Source organism: Eumetopias jubatus, unplaced genomic scaffold, assembly GCF_037043125.1.
Source record: "Eumetopias jubatus isolate StellerSeaLion01/CBP00866 unplaced genomic scaffold, mEumJub1_p1.0 scaffold_2, whole genome shotgun sequence".
NCBI lineage: Eukaryota > Metazoa > Chordata > Mammalia > Carnivora > Otariidae > Eumetopias > Eumetopias jubatus.
The window spans coordinates 81,936,752-81,958,907 of record NW_028274808.1 but is presented as its reverse complement, the minus strand read 5'-3'; positions in this window follow the sequence as shown (position 1 = coordinate 81,958,907).

The window sequence follows — 22,156 nt, the reverse complement described above, 5'->3', positions numbered from 1 at the left end:
GTTTGAACTGCACAGAGCTACTTTCACAGATTTCTTTTTAATAAATACAGTACAGTTCTGTAAATGTATTTTCTCTTATGATTTTCTTAATAACATTTTCTTCCCTCTAGTTTACTTTATTGTAAGCTAGTATATAATACATGTAACATACAAAATGTGTATTAATCAACTCTTATGTTATCGGTAAAGCTTCTGGTCAACAGTAAGTTTTGAGGAGTCAAAAGTTCTACATAGATTTTCAATTATGTGGGAGGTCAGCACCCCTCACCTCCATGTTGTTCAAGGATCAGCTACACAAAGAGATTTGTGTATGATTCTAGAGCCGAGGGAGACAAACTCTTACACTATTGGAGATTAGTTCCACTATGGTTCCTTTCAAAGAAGCCTTCCATAAACAACACTTTTTCTACATTCATATTCATCATTGGTTCTATCAATTCAACCTGAAGTCTTTCACTGAAATCAATCATAACCACCCTTTTCCCCCAAAAGACAAACAGGTCATAAAATTATCCGAACTTAGTAAGTCAATGAGTCATTCCAGGTAAGCCATTTGAAAAGTTTTTTTATAAAATCAGCAGGACATATTTGACTTCTCAGAGTATTTCTTGAACCTGATGAAATATTAAAGATCAATGTGAAATCTGAACAGACCAATTATTGGTAACAAAATTGAATCAGAAATCAACAATTACCAAAAAATAAAAGTCCAAGACTGGTGGCTTCACAGGTGAATTCTACCAAATGTTTGGGTTTTTTTTTTTTAAATCTTATTTATTTATTTGACAGAGAGAGAGGGAGAGCATGAGCAGGAGACAGGAAGAAGCAGGCCCCCCCGCAGAGCAGGGAGCCTGATGCGGGACTCGATCCCAGGACCCTGGGATCATTACCTGAGCTGAAGGCAGATGCTTAACCAACTGTGCCACCCAGGCGCCCCTACCAAATGTTTACAGAGTTAATACCTATTCTGTTCAAACTATTAAAAAAAAAATAGAAGAGGAAGGAAAGCTTCCAAATGCATTCTACAACCCCAGCATTACCCTGATACCAAAACCAGATAAGGAAACCACACACAAAAAAGAGAACTACAGTCCAACATCCTTGATGAACATAAATGCAAAAATCCTCAACAACATGGGAGCAAATTGCATTCAAAAATATATTAAAAGGATCATTTACCATAATCAAGTGAGATTTATCGCAGGGATATAAGGGTAGTTAGTTCAGTATTTCCAAATCAAGCAACATGATATACCACATCAACCAAATGGAAGGATAAAAATCACATGATCATCTCGAGAGATGTAGAAAAAGCATTTGACAAAATTCAACATGTATTCATGATAAAAACTCTCAACTCACCCATTCATGATAAAAAGTGGGCTTGGAGGGAACATACCTCAACATAATAAAGGCCATGTATGAAAAACCTACAGCTAATATCTCATTCATTGAAGAAAAACTAAGAGGTTTTTCTCTAAAATCTGGAACAAGACAAGAATGTCCATTCTCACCACTTTTATTCAACACAGTACTGGAAGTCCTAGCCACAGCAATCAAACAACAAAAAGAAATTAGAGGCATCCATACTGGTGAAGAAAAAGTTAAACTATCGCTATCTGCAGATGACATGATACTATACATAGAAAACCCTAAAGACTCCTCCAAAACACTACTAGAAGAGATAAATTCGGTACCGTTGCAGGATACAAAATTAATAATCAGAAATCAGTAGTATCTCTATACACCAGTAATGAAGTAGCAAAAAGAGAAATTAGAATAATCCCATTTACAATTGTGCCAAAAATAATAAAATACCCAGGAATAAACTTAACCAAAGAGGTGAAAGACCTGTACTCTGAAAACTGTAAAACACTGATGAAAGTAACTGAAGATGATACAAATAAATGGAAAGTTATTCCAAGCTGGAATTGGAGTGGAAGAATTGATATTGTTAAAATGTCCATATTGCCCAAAGCAATCTACAGATACACTGGAATCCCTATAAAAATACCAACAGCATTTTTCAAAAACCAGAAGAAATAATACTAAAATTTGTATGGAACCACAAGAGACCTGGAATAGCCAGAGCAATCCTCAGAAAGAAAAACAAAGCTAGAGGTATCACAAGTTCTGATCTCAAGATATACTACAAAGCTGTAGTAATTAAGACAGTATGGCACTGGCACAAAAAACAGACACATAGATCAACAGAACAGAACAGAGAGCACAGAAATAAACCCATGCTCTATGGTCAATTAATCTATGACAAAGGAGACAATAATGTACAATGGGGAAAAGACAGTCTCTTCAATAAATGGTGCTGGGAAAACTGGGCAGCTACATGTAAAAGAATGAAACTGGACCATTTTCCAACACCATACACAAAAATAAACTCAACATGAATTAAAGACCTAAATGTGTAACCTGAAACCATAAAAAACCTAGAAGAGAAAACAGGCAGTAATTTCTCTGACATTGGCTGTAGTAACATTTTTCTAGATATGTCTGTTCAGGCAAGGGAAACAAAAGCAAATATAAACTACTGGGACTACATCAAAATAAAAAGCTTTTGCACAGGAAAGAAAACCATCAATAAAGCAAAACGCAACCTACCGAAGATATTTGCAAATGATGTATCAAATAAGGAGTTAATATCCAAAATATATAAAGAACTTACAAAACTCAACACCAAAAAACAACGAACCTGATTAAAAAATGGACAGAGGACGTAAATAGACATTTTTCCAAAGAAGACATACAGATGACCAACACACATGAAAAGATGCTCAACATCACTGATCATTAGGAAAATGCAAATCAAAACCACAAGGAGCTATCACTTTAAATCTGTCAGGACAGCTAAAATAAAAAAGACAAGGAATAACAAGTGTTGATGAAGATGTAGAGAAAAGGGATCCTCATATGCTGTTGGTGGGAATGCAAACTGGTGCAGCCACTGTGGAAAACAGTATGGAGTTTCCTCAAAAAATTAAAAATAGAAATACCATATTATCCAATAATTCCACTATTACCTATTTACCCAAAGAAAATGAAAATCTTAATTTGAAAGGATATACGCACCCCTATTTTATTGCAGCATTATTTACAATAGCCAAAATATGGAAGCAATCTAAGAATCCACTGATAGATGAATGGATAAGGGAGGTGTTTTTTATATATATGTGTATATATATATATTTGTATTTTATCTATATTTATTTATATTTTATATATACATATTTATATTTACATAAATATATAAAATATTATGCCATAAAAAAGGGTGAGATCTTGCCATTTGCAACAACACAGACAGACCTAGAGGGTATTATGCTAAGTGAAATAAGTCAGACTGAAGAAAGACAAATACCATAAAATTTCACTCATAAGTAGAATTTTTAAAAAATTAATAAACGAACAAAAAGCAGAATCAGACCTGTAAACACAGAGAACAAACTGATGGTTGCCAGAGGGAAGAGGGGTGGGGGGTTGGGCAAAATGGTTGAAGGGGAGTGGGAAATACAGGCTTCCAGTTATGGAATGAACAAGTTACGGGAATAGAGGGTACAGCATAAGGAACATAGTCAATGATACTGCAATAGCCTTGTGTGGTGACAGATGGCAGCTACGCTGGTGGTGAGCACAGCATAATGCATAAGCTTGTTGAATCACTATGTTGTACATCTGAAACTAGTGTAACATTGTGTGTCAATTACACTTAAGCAAAAAAATTAAGAAAATTTTTAAAAAATCTATGCAAAAAAATCAATGTGAAAAATGCAGATTAATTTTTTTTTCAATATCAAAAGAAATGAGTGCAAGCTTTTTTAAAAAGGGCTTCTTCTCTGGATTAGCACCCCAAAATTCAACACCAGGTTTTTCTCTAGTTTACCTCAATCTCTCACTTTAGCCAAGTCATCTCTTTGTACCTAAGTTTTCTCACACAAATCATACCAACCACTAGAAGGTGATGAAAACCAAATCGTAACTAAGGATTTAAGAGGATAAATAGGTTTAAATTTTTAGGAAAAAAATAAGCTACAGATACTGAATAAGATAGCAAAGGCATCACAAATGACTGCCCCCTCACATCTTTAGCCTATAATTTCTTCACCTCTAAAATGAAGGATTGAATTAAATGGTATCTTGGGTTTCATGCAGTGGCAAAATCCAATCACCATGTTGTTTCTATTATCATGAGAATTATGCCCAGAAAGGTAAGAAAGAAAACAGCAGACAACCGCCATAAATAGTATACCCATGGTAAACATTTCTAAAACACTTCCAATTTAGCTTCTTCAAATGGAAATGAAATCCCAAGGGGGTTTAGCTGGTGGTGAAAGGGTACTCTGAAAGCTAGTCTGACTTGCACACAAAGTCAAGGAATTAATGTAGGCAGAACCACAACAAAGTGGACATGGTGGCAGAGGGACTCATTTAGAGTAGACTAGAAAGGAATTTGCTATTTCCTCCACTCTGGTTTTATTCAAACCAATAGAAAAACTGTATTTAATAATGCAATATCCAAGCAAACACAGCACTAGGCATTCCTCTAGACCATTTACAATGCTTCTTGGGTGGCTGAAGGCCCTCTGCTTCCAGTGCAGTTGAGGTGTGTACTAATGGCTTAGTACAATGAAGTATCTTAATGGCATATTTACTGAAGCACTTAATCTACTCTTGGGGGGTGAAGAGATCAAGTACATCCCTGTTAAAGCACAGAAGCTTGCTAGAGACGCTATAATGGCTGTTGCAGGCTACAGTCCACAGACTCACCCTGTGGTTTGCTGATAACCTCGACTTGTCAGAGCTATAATTTGTCACCAGGCATTTTGAATTAGAATCTAAGACATTTCATCAATACCTGTCAATCCACACCCAGCAAAGAAAGCAATACAGTGTCAAGCCAAGGATCTCACTTAACAAGCTGGCCATAAACCTGTCATGGGTTGTTTTTACTTAGCTTCCCTTCTTTTGCTGCTTTCCAAGCCAGAGCCCACCAAATACTCAGGGTTAAACAGAATCACTCTGAGTTGAGAGAAATCCCCACAGACTTCCCCACCACCCATCTGTACAACCTGTGAGAAAACCGGTGAGCCCATAGGGCTTTGGCTTATCTGTTTGTTAAATAAAGACATTTAACGAAGTAATTTTGAGAGCTAACATTCCATAATTCTATCTCATTTTTCCAATTTTTGCGTCAAGGAAATTTGATTTTTCCTTTTTTTCTAAAATAAAATCTCTATGGTACACGAAAAGCTGAAGGCACCTATTTTAGTTTTACTCCTTTAGGGGAGTATTTAAAGAATGAAACCAGGAATGGCTGCTATTTAAAGAAGTAGTCAGAAAAAGAAAAGAAGATAAAAGTTATGACTTAGAGGAAAACTGTCTTCAATGAAATAATGTCCCATATGAGTGCATCTTCTTTTTAAACGTATCTATGTAGGTATAAATACCATGCCAGCATCCCCGTGTTATAAACCAGCTCACAAAAGAAGGGATCGGCCCTGTAAATGAACTATTTTTATTGCAGTTAAGGAGTTTAAAAACAAAACAAAGCAAAAAACTAGCTGTGGAAAGGATCTGGGAGTTGAAAATCCCTCCTATGTACAATCTAAGGGAAAATATATAAGAATAAAACTATATGCAGCTTCACTGTTGGACACCTAATTACTAATCATATAATCACTGACCATGTAATTCCCAGCATTTCCAGTGCAAGCAGCAGAAAGAGGATTCAAATGTTCTTAAATGTTGGCCTATGGAGCTGAGTAGAAATCCAGTGTAAAGACCCTATACCCACTCTGGTTTTCTCTATAAACAATGACATGAAAAACAACACATTCGGTCAATAATTTCTAGGTTAGGGAAAGGAGGGGCAGTATACAAGACATCTGGTTTTATAACAAGGGTCCAATGGGGGAGGGCAGGTGTGAGTTGAAAGAGCAGATTCTGGAACCAAGCCGAGTGACTTACCTCTTGGTCTGAAATGGACAGAACACTTTAGCTAAGTCATACACAGAAGGAACTGAATCCCTCCTCCGGGAAGTAGCCTACTCTTAGGCTAGAGTAGGATTAGACTAGTTATTTCTACGTTCCTTCAAGTCCCTTTTTTCACTGATTCCTGGAACTTCCAAAAACGTATCCAATTAACACACATGCCCAGTCTGAGGGCAACTCTGCCACAAAAAAAGCCTCGCGTCACCCACAGTCCCATCTCCCCTCAAGTTTACTCAAGATGCTGGCCTTTCAGGTTTCTGAGCTCAAATTTTCATCTCAACTACTCCACCTCCTAGAAATACCTAACGGACTATTAAAGAATTGGCAAAGAGTAAAAGAAATATTTCATAACTGGTATTTTTATTTTGGTTAGAAAAATTCACAGGTTATTTTAATTCACTGCTATTGTTCTAAGCCCATTTTAGAAGAGCAGTTAGGGCTGGAATTTTTTACTTCGCTTTTCTTTAGACTACCTGCAAATCATTAAAAATGTATCCCCAGTTGGTCCCACAGTTAATTAACTGTTCTTTGCAAAATCCATCTGTAAAGATTCAGTATAAAATGCATTTTATTTCCCATTTTGCTTGTGATCCTCAGTTATTTGGTGCCTCTGCTTAGGCTAATCTTGACCTAATTCTCATAAAAATAAACACGGTGATGTTAGAGTTCACAACCTTTGGGCATCACAGTTGCATTCTTGGGGCTTACACTGCTCTTGTGGGAAGACACAAGAAAATATAGAGCACCCAAGTTCTAGGAAGAAGTGACTTGAATTGGGTGCAGCCACGCCTAGATCCCACTAAATGAAGAAGGTGTTTAGATCTTAGACCCCCAAATTAAGAATCTCCTTCTGTATCATGTTGAAATGTTCTCTGAAGTTGGCATTTATTACATGCTTACCATCCAGCGGCAATAAGTTAAATGTGTGTTTAGTGATAAGGCCTCCACCAACTCCATTCACACTTGATCCTGCACTTCTGAGACCCAGAACGTAGGCAGGAAGAGAAAACAGTCAGTTAATGGAAGCAGACTGAGCATTTATTAACTATTAATTGTCCATCCGATGAAGAGTGATAGTCCTAATGATTCCATAAAGGTTCAAAAAGTTAGTAGCAATAATATGAAAACCCAAGAATGCACATTAAAATAGAAGCTTTTCATTGGCATTTGGTTAAGGAATGAGTTGAAATAAGGCAAGAGCACTAGATTAAGAGTCAGAAGACCTGACTTATCTGCCTGACAAGATTGCTTTAAGCATCTAAATGAGGCAATGGCCATGAATGGCCCTTAGAAACAATAAAGTGCTTTAGAAAATATTTGAATAATTCACTTTCCTCTTATGTGTGCAGAGAATGAAATACATTTTTAAAAGAAACTTTTATTAAAAAGTTTCAAAAGGACTATAAAAGATTCCCAGTAAAATTTTCAACTGTCCTTATCAGAAACATAAGGGAAGAGGGTAGTGAGGTAGCAGCTGCTCAAGGGATCAGAGAACAGAGAGCTCAAAATTCTGACATCAGGGAGAGCACTGAAAATACTTGAGTCTTTCTAAGAAAGTCTGAAGAAAATAGATTCACAGTTTTCCACAAGACCTAATTTCAGTTTAATTACTGATTTTTTAACTACAAAGCAGCGAAATATTCACACAAGCTGAGCTATTTATTGGCCACCTCAGGGCACTTGTCCTTAGATTGGCCCCTTCTCACATCTTTACAATGTTTTTGGACACCTGTGAAATTCTGAAGGCAAAAGAAAATGTCTGCTCACATCCCTATTCATGCCTCAGAGTCCTATGACCCAACATTATTAATTTATTAATAATTATTAACTTATTAATAATTATAATACTATATTCATAGTAGGATTTAGATTAGACCACATTTAGATGACAATGGATATATGAAGTTGGACATATGAAGTATTATTTTAATTGAGATTATGCTAATTTATGATTTATTGTGAAGCCAATGAAGGGCCCTAAAGGTCTAAATGCCTCAGGCCCAGAATTACTTAAACGAGGCCAGAATAATTAAACACAAGCCTCAGTATGACCTAGAAACAATAATTCAGGACAAAGTTTAGAGATAATGTGAGTTTCTCTAAGAAAGACTGGGGGAAAGAGATCCTTGCTCTTTACAAGCCTCAGTTTAAATTAAATCACACTGATTTATTCTCAAAGTTGTAAAGTCACAACATAGTGATGCAAGCCCCCCTATTCTATAAGAAGTCACAGACAGAAATATAAGTGAATACTCTTCTCTGTATTGAATCCATCTCTCCTGCTTTCCATCTCTCCGTCCCTCCAGTCCTCCCCTCCATTCTTCCTTTTCTTTTTCTAAAAAGCAATGGGCTAGGTCTATAAAGAAATAGGAAGCAATATGGCCTGGCCACCTTTCCATATTTCTTTACCCTTGCATCCCCATCCTGCCCCGTCCCCTCTCCTCACAGTAGTGATGTGAGAGGGAAGGTTTTATTCGTTTAGGTCAAAGGTGAGAATCCCAGGACGATATTGTCCTTTTAATAGTCTTTGGTATGACAGAAAAGGTAAAACCAGAGGCTGCATACCTCTCTTATCCACACATACCATCAACATCAATAGGTACTCCACCACAGCCTCAGGCAGCTGAATTCTAACAGACATTCTGCCCTCCGACCACTCCTGCATCCTGATGAGCCAGCTGGCTTTCAACTGCTCATCTATTCCTTCTAGTTCCCTCCTCTCTACTGTTTCTAAACACAAATCAGCTAAGCCCTACTTATTTCATCACAGCTACGTGAATGTTTCTGATGCTTAAGGAATATTAAATTTTTGATTACTGCAAGGTGGTATCAACACTAGATGGTATTTTATGGAGAGAGAGGAAGAAAAGTTACTTCAGCAAACATTCAACTTCATCATTTAGTAGCTGTGTGATTTAGTCAAAGCAATCAATCTGTTTCTTTCATTCTAAGAAGGGGAGAATAATAACTATGAGATTATTACAGGGGTTTAATATGATAATACATAAAAAATGCCTCTGAAGGACTGGCACAGAGCGAGAGCACTGGGTAAGTGTTCACTGTTTTTCATGTTGCTATGAGGACAAGAGGGAGTCTATGCCAGGCAGCAAGGAGACCACCAGGCCTCAGTAAACCTCTGAAAGAACCTGGATGCTTCTGCACGCCAGCCCTTCCTTCCTCTCATACTTCAGTATTAAAGATGCGTGTGAACAAGATCACTCAACAGCAACGCTTGCACTGAATGTGAACAAAGAAAATCAGTGGAGAATTTGATTGTGAAAACACTGAAAAGGGCCTTTTTTAGCACAGAAGATGATTCATATTTAACCTGTGGCTATTGTGGGTAAAGCTAGAATGACTGCCCAGGTTGGAAGTAGCATAATCACCAGAGAGGCTGGAGTATGTGGTCAGCCATATAACATTTTTAACAGGCATGGGGAAACAAAGTCTAATATGGAAAGAGCTAAATGTGAACAGTAGTTGAAATAACAACTTACTCCTTCTTTAATATGGAAGACTATCTTTTCACTTGACAAATGCCCCATGTAGCTTCTGTTATGTGAAATTAAAAGATACGGTACAATTTCATTATGGTGATAATTCCCTTTGCAATCATTTTTATTATGAAGCATTTCATATAGTTTTAAAATGTAGAGAATATAATAAACCCTTGGGTATACACCACTCAGCTTAAGAAATAAAACATTACAAATGTAACTGAAGCCTCCCCTAATGATCTCATTCCTAATTCCTCTTTCCCCTAGACCCCAAGGTAGTCGTCATACTGAATTTGGTGTTATTTAGTCACATGGGATGCATTCTCAAGGTTACTTTCTCAGACCAAGATAAAGAGGCTAGTCTTCTATCAATATTTAGAATGAATTATTCCTTTTGTGCCTCTGAGTAGAATTTATGATGTGGCAAGGTCTAGCAACATCATAATTTTAAATTAAATCAAAAAAGGGAAAATATCCTTATTTTAAGGCCACTCCAACTATGAAATGCAATGTCCTTAAAAAATAAAATGAAATCAAGGCTATCTGGAAATATGTGGAAAAAAAATTCTATCGATGTGGAAAGAATTCAAGATTTGAGTTTCAGTAATATGGCAGACTATACATTAAAAAATCTTTTCTGCTAGATTAGCTGGAAATGCTGAGAAAAACTACACAAACTATAAAGCAACGCACAGCTAAGCCCATATAAAAGAAAAATATCCAGGTGCCAGGAATATTGAAGCAACTAAAAACAGGACTGGCAAATGAGTAGGCTACTCTGCATTTGCCTTAATGATGGGTGGTGAGTAACAGTTGCAACCTAGGAATTTGGCTTTTAAGGTAATGCAAAGGACAGGACATGAGAACTTGGCTCTTGCAAGGTGGAAAATTGAAATTAAGATCCCTGCATAAAACTAGAAGGGCTACAATCTCAGTTGGGGGCAAAAAAAATCTCCCCACCAGCAAAAGAAGACAATAGACAATAGGGAAACTGGTTTATCTGGGGTAAAATAAATCCCTTGGGAATGTATAATCTGGGCCTGCACAACAAAAAGAGAATTGAATTTATGTCACATGTGGTCTAGAAAGCCACAAGTCAAAAGATTATGAAGAACTAAGTCCTAAGCCAAGGATCTCCAACGAGTGCACACAGAAGTAAATCCAAAACTATTTTGAAAGAACACTAACTCAAGTGGCACAGGAATTTTATAGATAAATTCATAACCCAAGATTTAAGGCAAAAGAGAAAACAAAAATAGTAGATTAAAACACCCAAGAAATTAACACAATAGAAATGTCTGACAGAGACTACTAGATAATCATGACTAAAAGAATTATCATATAAACTAATTAGTCTAAAATTCCCTAAAATTCTAGTAACTAATACAAATCTGCATTCCTTAACATAGACAAAAAATGAAAAATGGACAAAAAATGAAAAGTGGATGAATAGCCATTCAGGAAAGATTAATAATTGTGTTTTGGGGGAAGATAAGGGCAAACCCAGAAACAGGAAATACTCAATTATTTACCACTGAATTACTTTGGCACCACCTAAGAATATAAAGTTGTAAATGCACTTAATAGTTAGCTACTGGAGGATAACATGGCCTCCTTTTGGAAATGTGCAAACTCAGGCTCTTTCGTCAAAAGTATCTGCAAAAACATTGATGTGGAGAAAGCACCTGTATAGGATCTGGAGGATCCTGGTCTACACATCAAAATGAACACAGTAGTTTAAAAGTTGGACGAGATGGTAGTGAAGAAAAATGTCATACTCACCTTTAAATTTTCTCCTATATTTAACTATTTGTAATTTAACTCTATAAATTTATATAAAGATTTAACTTTATAAATTAATAATCAATATATTCACCATTGTCTCCTTACCTAATTTATTATTCTGAGGTCCCATGTAATAGATACCTATATAAACATTTCAGCATGATATCTATATTTGTTTGTTCATTATCTTTTACCTAAATCTCCTCCCAGCCACATGTTAGCAAACAAAGAATTCTGCATATTTTATATTTCCAGTCATTTCTTGCCACTTCTATTGCCATATTCCTATCTGGCCCCTCATATATACCACCTGGGCTTTTCATTTAGTCATCAAATATTTCATTGCAAGGTTACTATCTATCAGGTACCGTTGTTCCAGATGCTACATTACTGAGATTCTTTCAGAACCTATCTTTATTGCCTCCAATGCTTCCTGCTCCAATTGAATCTTACTGATTTAACCTTCTTAAAACACATATCACTCACCTACCTATTCATAACTCTTCAAGGGTTCCCTGAAAGAAGATACAAGCCAAACTTTTTACCTTGACTTTAAAAGGCCCTCCAAAATCTGGCCTAAAACTACCTTTCTAAAGTTTTCTCTCACCTCTCTCCTAGATGTTTACTTGCATGGGTTTGAGAATTAATATCTTCCACTGCTTCTTGGCCTTTTGGCTAAGATCAAATGAGAAGCAATATCTTCCTTTTTTTAAGTGAGGCTCGAACTCACAACCCTGAGATCGAGAGTCACATGCTCTTCCAACTGAGCCAGCCAGGTGCCCTGAAAGCAATATCTTCCAAATAAGCCATATAGATTTCTTCCTCCCAGAAAGCCAAACTGAGTAAAAAACAAAACCCAATTATATTCAATTTACAGAAAACATATAAGAAATATAAGGATATGAAATGGTCAAGAATAAAAGAATGGAAAAAGATGTAACATTCAACACCAATCAAAAGAAAATTGGTATAGCTTTATTAAATCAGAAAAGTAGCTTTTATGGCAAAAAATAAAAACAATACTAGAGACAAAGAAGTACATTCATTATAAATGGTGTGATTCATCAAAAAGATATAACAATTCTAAGTGTGTATGTACTTAATAACATAGCTTCAATATATAAAGAGAAAATTGACAGAATTATAAGGAAAAGTAGACAAATCCACAATCATGTGGAAGATTTTCAAACAACTTTCTTATTAACTGATAGAATGGGCAGACAAAAAAAATCAGTTGAGTATAAAATATTGGGCATAATTAATAAACCTGATCTAATTAACATACATGGAGCACTGCAACATACAATTTTTTATGAAACACTAATAAAAATTGAGCATATGCTGGGCTAGTAAAGCGAGTATCAACAAATTTCAAAATATGTTCTTTGACCACAGAGTAATTATGCTAGAAATCAATGATTAAAGATATTTTGAGGGGTGCCTGAGTGGCTCAGTCGGTTGAGCATTGGACTCTTGATTTCAGCTCAGGTCATGATCTCAGAGTCATGGGACAGAACCCCTCGTCGCACTCCACATTCAGCAGGGAGTCTGCTTGAGATTCTCTCTCTCCTTCTCCCTCTGACCCTCCCCCGCTAAAATAAATAAATAAATAAATAAATCTTTTTTTTTTAAAAAGATACGTGGAAAATCTCCATATATTTGGAAAGAAAATGATGAAATGTACTTCTAAATAACCCATGGGTCAAAGAGAAGCATTCTAATAGATAATAGATATCATTCTAACTAGATGCTAGTGGATAATTATGTATCAACACATATAAGATCAACCAGACCTGTACTTAGAGGGTAATTTACAGCTCTAAGTGCATATTTTAGACAAGAAGAATGCTGGAAATCAGTAATTTAAGTATTCATCTCAAAAACTTAGAAAAATAAGGCAAATTAGCCCCAAAGAAAATAATTAAGAGCAGAAAGTAATGAAATAGAATACATGCATTAGAAAGGATAAAGCCAAAATTTGTTTCATAGAAAATACTAACAGAATTGATACATTTTTGCTGAGACTAATGAAAAAGAAAAAGGATATCACAAATAACCAATATCAGGAATGATGAGAGATCTAATAATACAGAGCCTACAGACATTATAAAGATCATAAAATGATAATATGAATAACTTTATGCCAATAAATTTGAAATGTAGACAAAATGGATAAACTCCCAGAAAAATACAAATTACCAAAACTTACACAAGAGGAAGTACAAAAATCTAAATAATTCATCTATTTAGAATTAGAAATCAAACCTATAATTATGTCTTCACAATGAATATTTTAAGTCATTTAAGGAATTACTCTAAGCTCATACAAACTCTTCCAGAAAACAAAAACTTTCTCATTTATTGTATGAAGCCAAAATAATTCCAATACCAAAACATGAAAAGGACAGTACAAAAAGGAATACTATAGGCTAATCTCACTCGATGCAAAAACCATTGGTGCACATGGATGAAAAATTTCTAAACTAATTTTTACCAAACCAAGTTCAGTGATTCATAACAAAAGACAATGCCTATAGTCAAGTTAGATTTATTCCAGAAAGATGGTTATTCAACATGTAAAAATCAACCAATATAATCCAACATAATAATAAAAAAGAAAAAAATCATATGGTTATTTCAATAGGTGCAAGAAAAGCTTTTTATACCCTCAGTATTCATTCATGATTTTAAAACAAACAAATAATTTTGGTAAACTAGAAATAGAAAAGACTAGCATTAATTTTATTAAGGGTTTCTTGAAAAAAAAACCTAAGCATTCTTGGGAAAAACCTAAGCAAACATCATATAAAATGGTGAAATCTTAAAGCTTTCTCATTGGGATCAGAAACAAGGGAAGAATGACTGCTTTCAACATTCAATTTAACATCTCAGACTTCTATTTAATACATTACTGGAGGCATAATTAGTATAATAAGAAAAATAAAAGTATAAGGAAAGGAAAAGAAAAAAGAGGCATCATTTAGAGATGTAAAAAATCCAAAAGAATCTACAGAAAAATTATTTTAATTAAGGGGAAAGTTAGAAAGTTGCTGATTATAAAATAAATTTACAAAAATCAATTTTACTTCAATTTACCAAAATAAACTTCTTTAAGTATCATTTGTAATAGCATCAAAAATATCAAATTCCTAGGAATAAATCTATAAAAAATATACAAGATGTCTCCCAAGAAAACTATAAAACACTATTGAAAGACATTAAAGTCTCAAACAAATGGAGTCTTCTGTAAATCAGAAGAATCAATATTGAAAACTGTTCTCATTGATCTATAGATTCAAAGTAATCCCAATAAAAATTCTATAGTTTGTGTGTGTGTGTGTACGTGTTTATGTGTAAGCTAATAAGCTGAATATAAAATGTATATAGTAGTGAAAAAGGCCAAGAATGTTTGAAATAGTTTAAAAGGAACAAGCTGGAAGAACTTGATCTAGGAGAAAAAAGTGGTTGAGAGGGGACACAGAGAGAGCTTCCAGGATACTGAGGTGTTCTAATCTTTGGCATGTACCTAGGTGTCTACCTTGACCTAATTCATTAAGCTGGTGTTTGGTGCACTTTACTGTATATACATTATGCTTCACACACACAACTAAAAAGAAAAAAGGCTAAAAAAAAAAAACTGACAAAATCAGCCAAAGATTATCATAGATAGGACTCAGGTGCTCATCTAATTCCTATACAACCAAGTAACTTTCTTCTAGCTTGCAAATAATAAAGAAAAATTTCACATACAGAATCTTCCCATTAAAATATTTCCTCTTACTATATTCACTAGCTACAGAGTATATGCAAAATGGTTACTATTATTTAAAACAAGAAACTGCTTAGATTGTATTGTTTCTTCATATCACTAGTATATCTCATGCTTCAGTTGACACATCTTTAAAAAGAATTATAGTATGAATAATACTGTTTCAAAGCCTTCTTCAGTTTTAAAATAAGGCTTTCTTATTTTGAATCCAAAAGCAATTAGACATAAGACAAGCACAAATTGGACCCAAAGGAATGAAGTTGTGTTCCTACTAACGATGATTCTGTTTAAAAACACAACATGCCATATTCCAAGAACTCAAATATTTTTGTAATGGCCACTTGAGAGCCTTATTTGGAGCTGTGTATGATTTCTGATGGTCTTGCTTACAAGTGTATTTTTCTAAGAATTCCATTTATTATCTAAATCTCTGGAATGGAAGAGGGAACCTGGAACAATGGATCCAAACTGGGTGGACATTTCTATGATTCCACAAGCATCAATCTCTAAGGAATGCCCTTCGGAAAAACACAGATTTCCACCCGGCTTTTTACCCCAGGCAAACTTCTGATAACCTTCTCCATGGTTTCAATCTTAGATAATATTAGATAATCTTAGACAAATATTAAACATTTTAATTTACATAATAGTATGGTATTTGGAATACAAATGTTCCAAAAACTAGGGTTTTTATGCCACAGTCTCCTTTACAACTTATAATGAATGGTAGGGGGTGTTAGGCTACCCATATTGCCTCTTTTCTTCTCCGAAGTTTTAATATAGCATTAAATGTAAGAAATATATAAGAGTATGGATATAAAACCATAGTTATAACAGGATAAGAGTAAACTTTTACCACATCCTACCCTACCTTTTTTTCCATCCTGTAACTTAAAGATGTTACAGATTACTCAGGTTAGCACCCCACTGTACTACAGTCTGAAAATAACTTCCTCACTCCTCCACAAATTTGTAATTTTCCATGCCTGAAATGCCTCCCCATTTCATCTCTCTCTACTTAAATTTGCATGTTTTGGAACTAGAGTGTAAATTTAGGAACACTTTTTTCCCCACTCCTGATGATTCCCAAGTAGAGAAGTTTCAATTCCTTTACTCTGGACCTCTCTCCAGCCTGTCACACTGGCCCAGAGGAGGTTAACATCTGATTTGTGAATATAGGAAGAACAACTGAGAATATATGGCTCCGTTCCATCCTCCTTCTTTGAGAGAGCATCCTGCCCCATTCAGTGTGCAGCGAGCCATGACATAAATCTTAGGGATTCATTATTAGAAACCCAAATTAGCTAAGACTTCAAAAGACATCCATCAGCCTTCAGGAAAGAAGGTAATTATTTCAGCCTTCATCTTCACTATTTCTCAAGTTGTACAGAACCAAGGAAGGAGGCCTCTTCAGATAACCTTGTATACATGAGTGTCTTTCTCTTCCATAAGAACCTTATAGCTACACTAGGCATTGGTGGTATCTGGTTTACTCAGTATTACTTCATACTGAGGATGTGTGAATGTCTCTGTGTGTCCCTAGCCATCATCAGCTAGACCAGAAGTTCTTCCTGAGTAAGACATGTGTTTTCTCCTTATTTGTATTCTACACGGGATTTAAGGCATTCAATAGTACATGTTGTTTGAAAAAAGATGCAATATTTTTCTCCTGGGAACTAGAAGTAATATAATTGATCACAGCATTGTAAGCATCTTTTTTTTTTTTGTTTGATAGGAATGAGCAATCAAGTATCCATAATAATTAAAAAATGACACTGTGGATTATTCCCTTCTAAGTAAATCTTTATAAAATGTACGCTTTCCGGCCTTAGTATAGATCCTAAGCCAAACTACTTATCTTTCTTCATTGGCACAGTATTACTAACTTGATTAGTTATGTCATTAAAGATAGTCTAGAACAGGAACTTCTTCTCAGTGAATCAACACAGAGAAAGCTTACTCATTGTGGCCTGAGAGAACAATACTGAAAAGAGACAAGTTTGGTGCTAGCAAAATAGTGCTTATCATAAAATTCTAAACGGGCAAGACAGGACATCAACAAGAAGTAGCTACCAGCAGCTAAGGGATTCAGACCTAGATCAGGAGTAATAAAGGGTCTAGTAGACTGGCTTAGAACTAGTTAGATATGGCAAGTGTGCTGGAGCTTCTCTTCTAGCATGATACTCACTTCCTGCTTCTGGAAATGTGTGTCTTAAAGAACTTACAGGGCTGTTCATCTACTCCAGCTTGCAACACTGGAAAGTTATATCAAGAATGTTTTCCTTTTTGGTAAGGTTGAAAAATGCAAGAAATAAGTTTTGATATTTTGCATGGGCTCAAAAGGACAATGTAGCTAATAACTAAAAAGTCTGTCTTAGCCCCCACCCACTGTAACAGAATTTACAGAATTGAGAGGGTCCTACTGCTCTGTGTGGGAACATTCTATATAACTGCTAGCATGGCAGGGTATAAGTATATGGTAGATAATAAAATGCAGATGCTAAAAAGGGGTTCTAAGTTACCACACAGGCGGTATTGCAGAACTAGCGGTTATCTTCCCAAGTCCAGCAGAATTCATGAGGGAAGAGGGGGGAAAACAGCCATGTCTTCCCCATAGATTTCTCAGATCAAACCACATGAACCAAAGACAAACTAATAACAAAACCAGCTACTTTTTGTTAAATACTTATTTGCCACACACTGTGCTAAGCGTTTCCATTTATTATCTCACTTAATCCTCTGAGATGAGTACCACTATTATTTCCAGTTTGCAGATGAGGGTGTCGAGGCTTAGAAAGATTGTGTGTGGCACATACTGCTTACTGTTTACTCATATCTAGTCTCCCTTCTTCCTCACAGACAGAATACTGTTTGTATTTGTGTGTGTGTGTGTGTTTTTTTGGGGAGATGATGTGTTTTACCCTAGAAAATAGTAGTTTGCCTAAGGCAACAATGACAATCGTGCTCCTTGCCTTCCCAGACAAGCTTGCCTCTTGGGTAGAGACAACCGTATGACCCAGTTCTGACGAGATTCCTGGGGATAACGGAAGACAGATACGGCCAGTGCTACTCGTCTCCCTTCTCTCTCAAGCGCCAATGTGAGAGTTAGGATGACAGCAACTATTTTTTGACCATGAGAAGGACCTAAGAATTCTCAGGAAGCCAGTGTTATGAAGCTGCTGCACCAATGAAACAAACATGGATCTCCAGACTTTTTAATATACAAGAAATATAAAAACTTATTTAAGTCCCTGTGGCAGGGATTTGTTATTCATAATTAAACATAGCCCTGACACAGTGATTTTGTGAAAATGAGATATAAGGCTTAAAGTATGTCAATACAAGATCTTAGAAAAACAATGTATATTTACTTCATGCCTACTATATGTTGAGAACTGTAATAATGCATTCCTTGTCTGACTCTGTCTTCAGGAGTTAGCAACATACACGGTATGACATTCATATGTTAATACAGTACTGGCAGAATACATAAGTACTAAGAGGATTTAGAATAAAAGAATTACCAAAATACACAGGATTAAAATCAGATAAGTAAAGGCATTCAAGGGAATGACTTTTGAGCCAATTTGTTTAGGAAAGTGGTATCAATTGTTAGAACAGTGACATTAAACGCCATTAGATGTTACCTATAAAATGGTAAAATGAGAATAAGGGAGTTGTGTGCATAAAACAGACAAGCATATTTGCTGGGCTAGAGCAAAAAGTCTGAGAATTCATATGAAAAGGTTATAAAAGAGGCAGGGAAGATGTATGGCCTTGAAGGGATGCCAAAGGACTTTGGGTTTACTTACATAGGTAAATTTATATAGGTAATGTGGAATTAGTATAGATTTTACAGAAAGCCGTATGATGGAATATTGTTTGGATAATTTTATCTTTGCATAAACTAAAGACCAATGGTTCAGCTGGGAGCTTCCTGCAATTGGCCTAGAGAGATGCAAATGGAGTGAAACTAAAAGTGATAATTAATATGGAGAAAGAATCTGCAGAACTTGGCATTACTGAGTATGGGAAGATGAAGGAGAGAAGTCAAAATCATACCCGATTGCCAGGCTAACAATTGAAAATTTTAAGAAAAAAAAAATGGGTTTTATATTAACAGCCCTAATGACTTAGAAAAAAAATAAAACTTCCAAAGAACAGGTTACCTGCATCTCCTAGTAGTTACTGAATGCTACCTAAAACAACAGCACTTTAAAACAGCCAAATTCCTTTTCTTTGTCTTTGGTAAACACCTGAGCTTGTTATAACTTAAGAGCTGGATGGCTTCTTACCATTCTCCCTTTACCTAGGCTATCCCTGGTTCATTTTGTAGCCATATCCATTTAACATGTGATTCTTACAAATTTTAACAGTTGAAAAACAAACAGCTGGCTGAACTCTCTGCTTCAGTCTTTTGGATTCTTTGCTTCTTGGTAAGTGATCAGTATTTTGATACTGCTGTAGTAATAACAGGAAATGATCTGTTAAAACCTGGATCTCCAGCTATAGATGAATGCCAGAGTAAAGAGGAGAGCCAGTCTCAGAATAAAGTCTATAAAAACAGTTTGGGAAGTTATTTCTAAGACCACAGGGAGAGAATCATAATTTACTCTCAACATCAGAAAAGCAAATGCAGAGTGGAAGAATATCTTATGATGATCACTGAACTCTTATCAGTGGAAAGCTGATGGCCACAAACACAGTAATTATAACAACTGAGATGGTAAATGCTAGAGCTTCAATAATATATGAGGTGAAATACCATTTCCTGAAATAAAAATTCACCCAGAAAAAGTTTTCACAAGCAAGTAGAACACTTTTAGATTGGTCCAATTGTAATTTTGCCTATATGTACAAAATAGTAAGTTGGTTCTATTCACCAGATAGGACAAGAGAAGACAAACGATGGTAATGGGATTAGCCACGGAAGAGAGAGAGGGCACTTTCACCTGGGGAGTCATAGAAGTGGGGAAAGCCAAACGATGTGGGCAAAAGAAGATAATCTTGGTTTAAAAGATGCTCAAGGTAAAAGTTCCACGTATAATTACAGCTACAAAGTATTATTTTCCCTAATGCTTTAATGTAACACATTTTACAAAATTTATCATTTTTTTTTTAAGATTTTATTTATTTGACAGAGAGAGACACAGCAAGAGAGGGAACACAAGCAGGGGGAGTGGGAGAGGGAGAAGCAGGCTTCCCGCTGAGCATGGAGCCCGATGCGGGGCTCGATCCCAGGACCCTGGAATCATGACCTGAGCCGAAGGCAGATGCTTGACAACTGAGCCACCCAGGCACCTACAAAATTTATCATTTTAAAAAGGTAATTGACAAAATAAACTAGTAACCAAGAATTCAATTAATAAAAATAATATATAAGTCAACATTTTATTAAGAATTTTAGAGCAATAACAATTTTCTAAAACACTAGAATTTTACACTCATAAAAATTTATACTGTGGTGTATTAATCTAGTGTATTACATTAATTGCTAAGTTAGTACTCATAATGGCTAGAAGAACAGAAGGCATGGTAACTAAAATTACTTTCAAGATTGTCAGTGTTTTAATTGTTGGAAACTTTCAAACAAGAGTAAATGTACAAAACATCACTTAATTCTTAAAACACAAATCATCTGTTTCAAATTAATTGTTACTCATAAAAACAATGATAGTATGGATTCAAGAATAGGCTTGAAAAGTAAATAACTAGATATTACAAATAGTCTTTTAAAAATTCCACTTTCTCCACAAATGTCTTCTTTAGTTTCACCTCTGTCTTCCTGAACAGAAAGTCAACTCTCCCTTCCTCTATACCCTTACCCATCAATTAGAGATCTTACCACTCTAATTTCTGATTTGGCTCATTAGAGATTATTTCCCCTAATAGATTATAAGCAACTGGAAAGCAAGGTCTGCATCATATTTATCTTGGTCTCCTTATTAAATCTAACTTAATACCCAATATCTACTAGTCTTTTTTAGAGTTGCCCATTTATTAGTGTTCAATGAACCGCTGTATTTTATTTTATTATTTTTTTAATTTTTAAAGTTAATTTTTTAATGTGAGTATAGTTAACACACAGTGTTACATTAGTTTCAGGTGTACATCTTAGTGATTTGGAAACACTGTATTTTAAAATTCCAGTTTTATACAGCTTCTTATGACAATATTTCCCCAGCTACTGAGCTGATTTTGAAAGTATCTTACATTTAGTTTACATGTGAAATTTAAAAATTTAAATCTTATAACTCCACAGTTTGTCCAATACTCAAAAACAAATACTGATTATGAATGAGTGAATTTGCTGTCATTGTTTCATTACCTATTAAAATCGCTCTTCAATCTTAGTTTTTTATTTTCAGATCCTTTCAGTAAGACATAGAACTACTTCAAATCTAGCATCTTTGAATGATTATTCTGTGAAACAGGTAGAATAAGCTATTTTTATTGAGGTTTAATTGACATGCAATAAACTGCACATATTTAAAGTGTGTAATTTGATAAATTTTGGAATATGTATATACTTGTGAAACCAGTACCACAATCAGATTAATGAACATTTCTATCATTCCCCCAAATAGTCCATCTCTCCTTACTTCTCCCAACTCCCCATCCCACACAACCATGGATCTGCTTTCTGTCATTTGATTTGTTTGCATTTTCTAGAATTAAAAAAAAAAAAAGAATCAAATAGTATGTACTCTCTTTTGTATGGCTTCTCTCAGCATAATTTTTATGAAAATTTACCCATGTTGCTGCATGTACTAATCGTTCATTCATTTTTATTGCTGAGTACAGTATTCTATTATATGGATATATGACTATTCATATATGCTCCTATTGATCGATTTTTGGGTTGGTTCCAGTTTTCAGGTATTACAAATAAAGCTATATATATTCTTTGTATAGACATATGCTTTCTTTTCTGTTGGGTAAACATCAAGAAGTGAAATGACTGGGTCATATTAATAGGTATATGTTTAACTTGTTAAGAAATCACTGAACTGTTTTACAAAATGGTTATATAATTGCAACTTCACCATCAGTGTGAGGTCCAGTTCCTCCACATCTTTGCCATTGCTTGCAACTGTCTTTA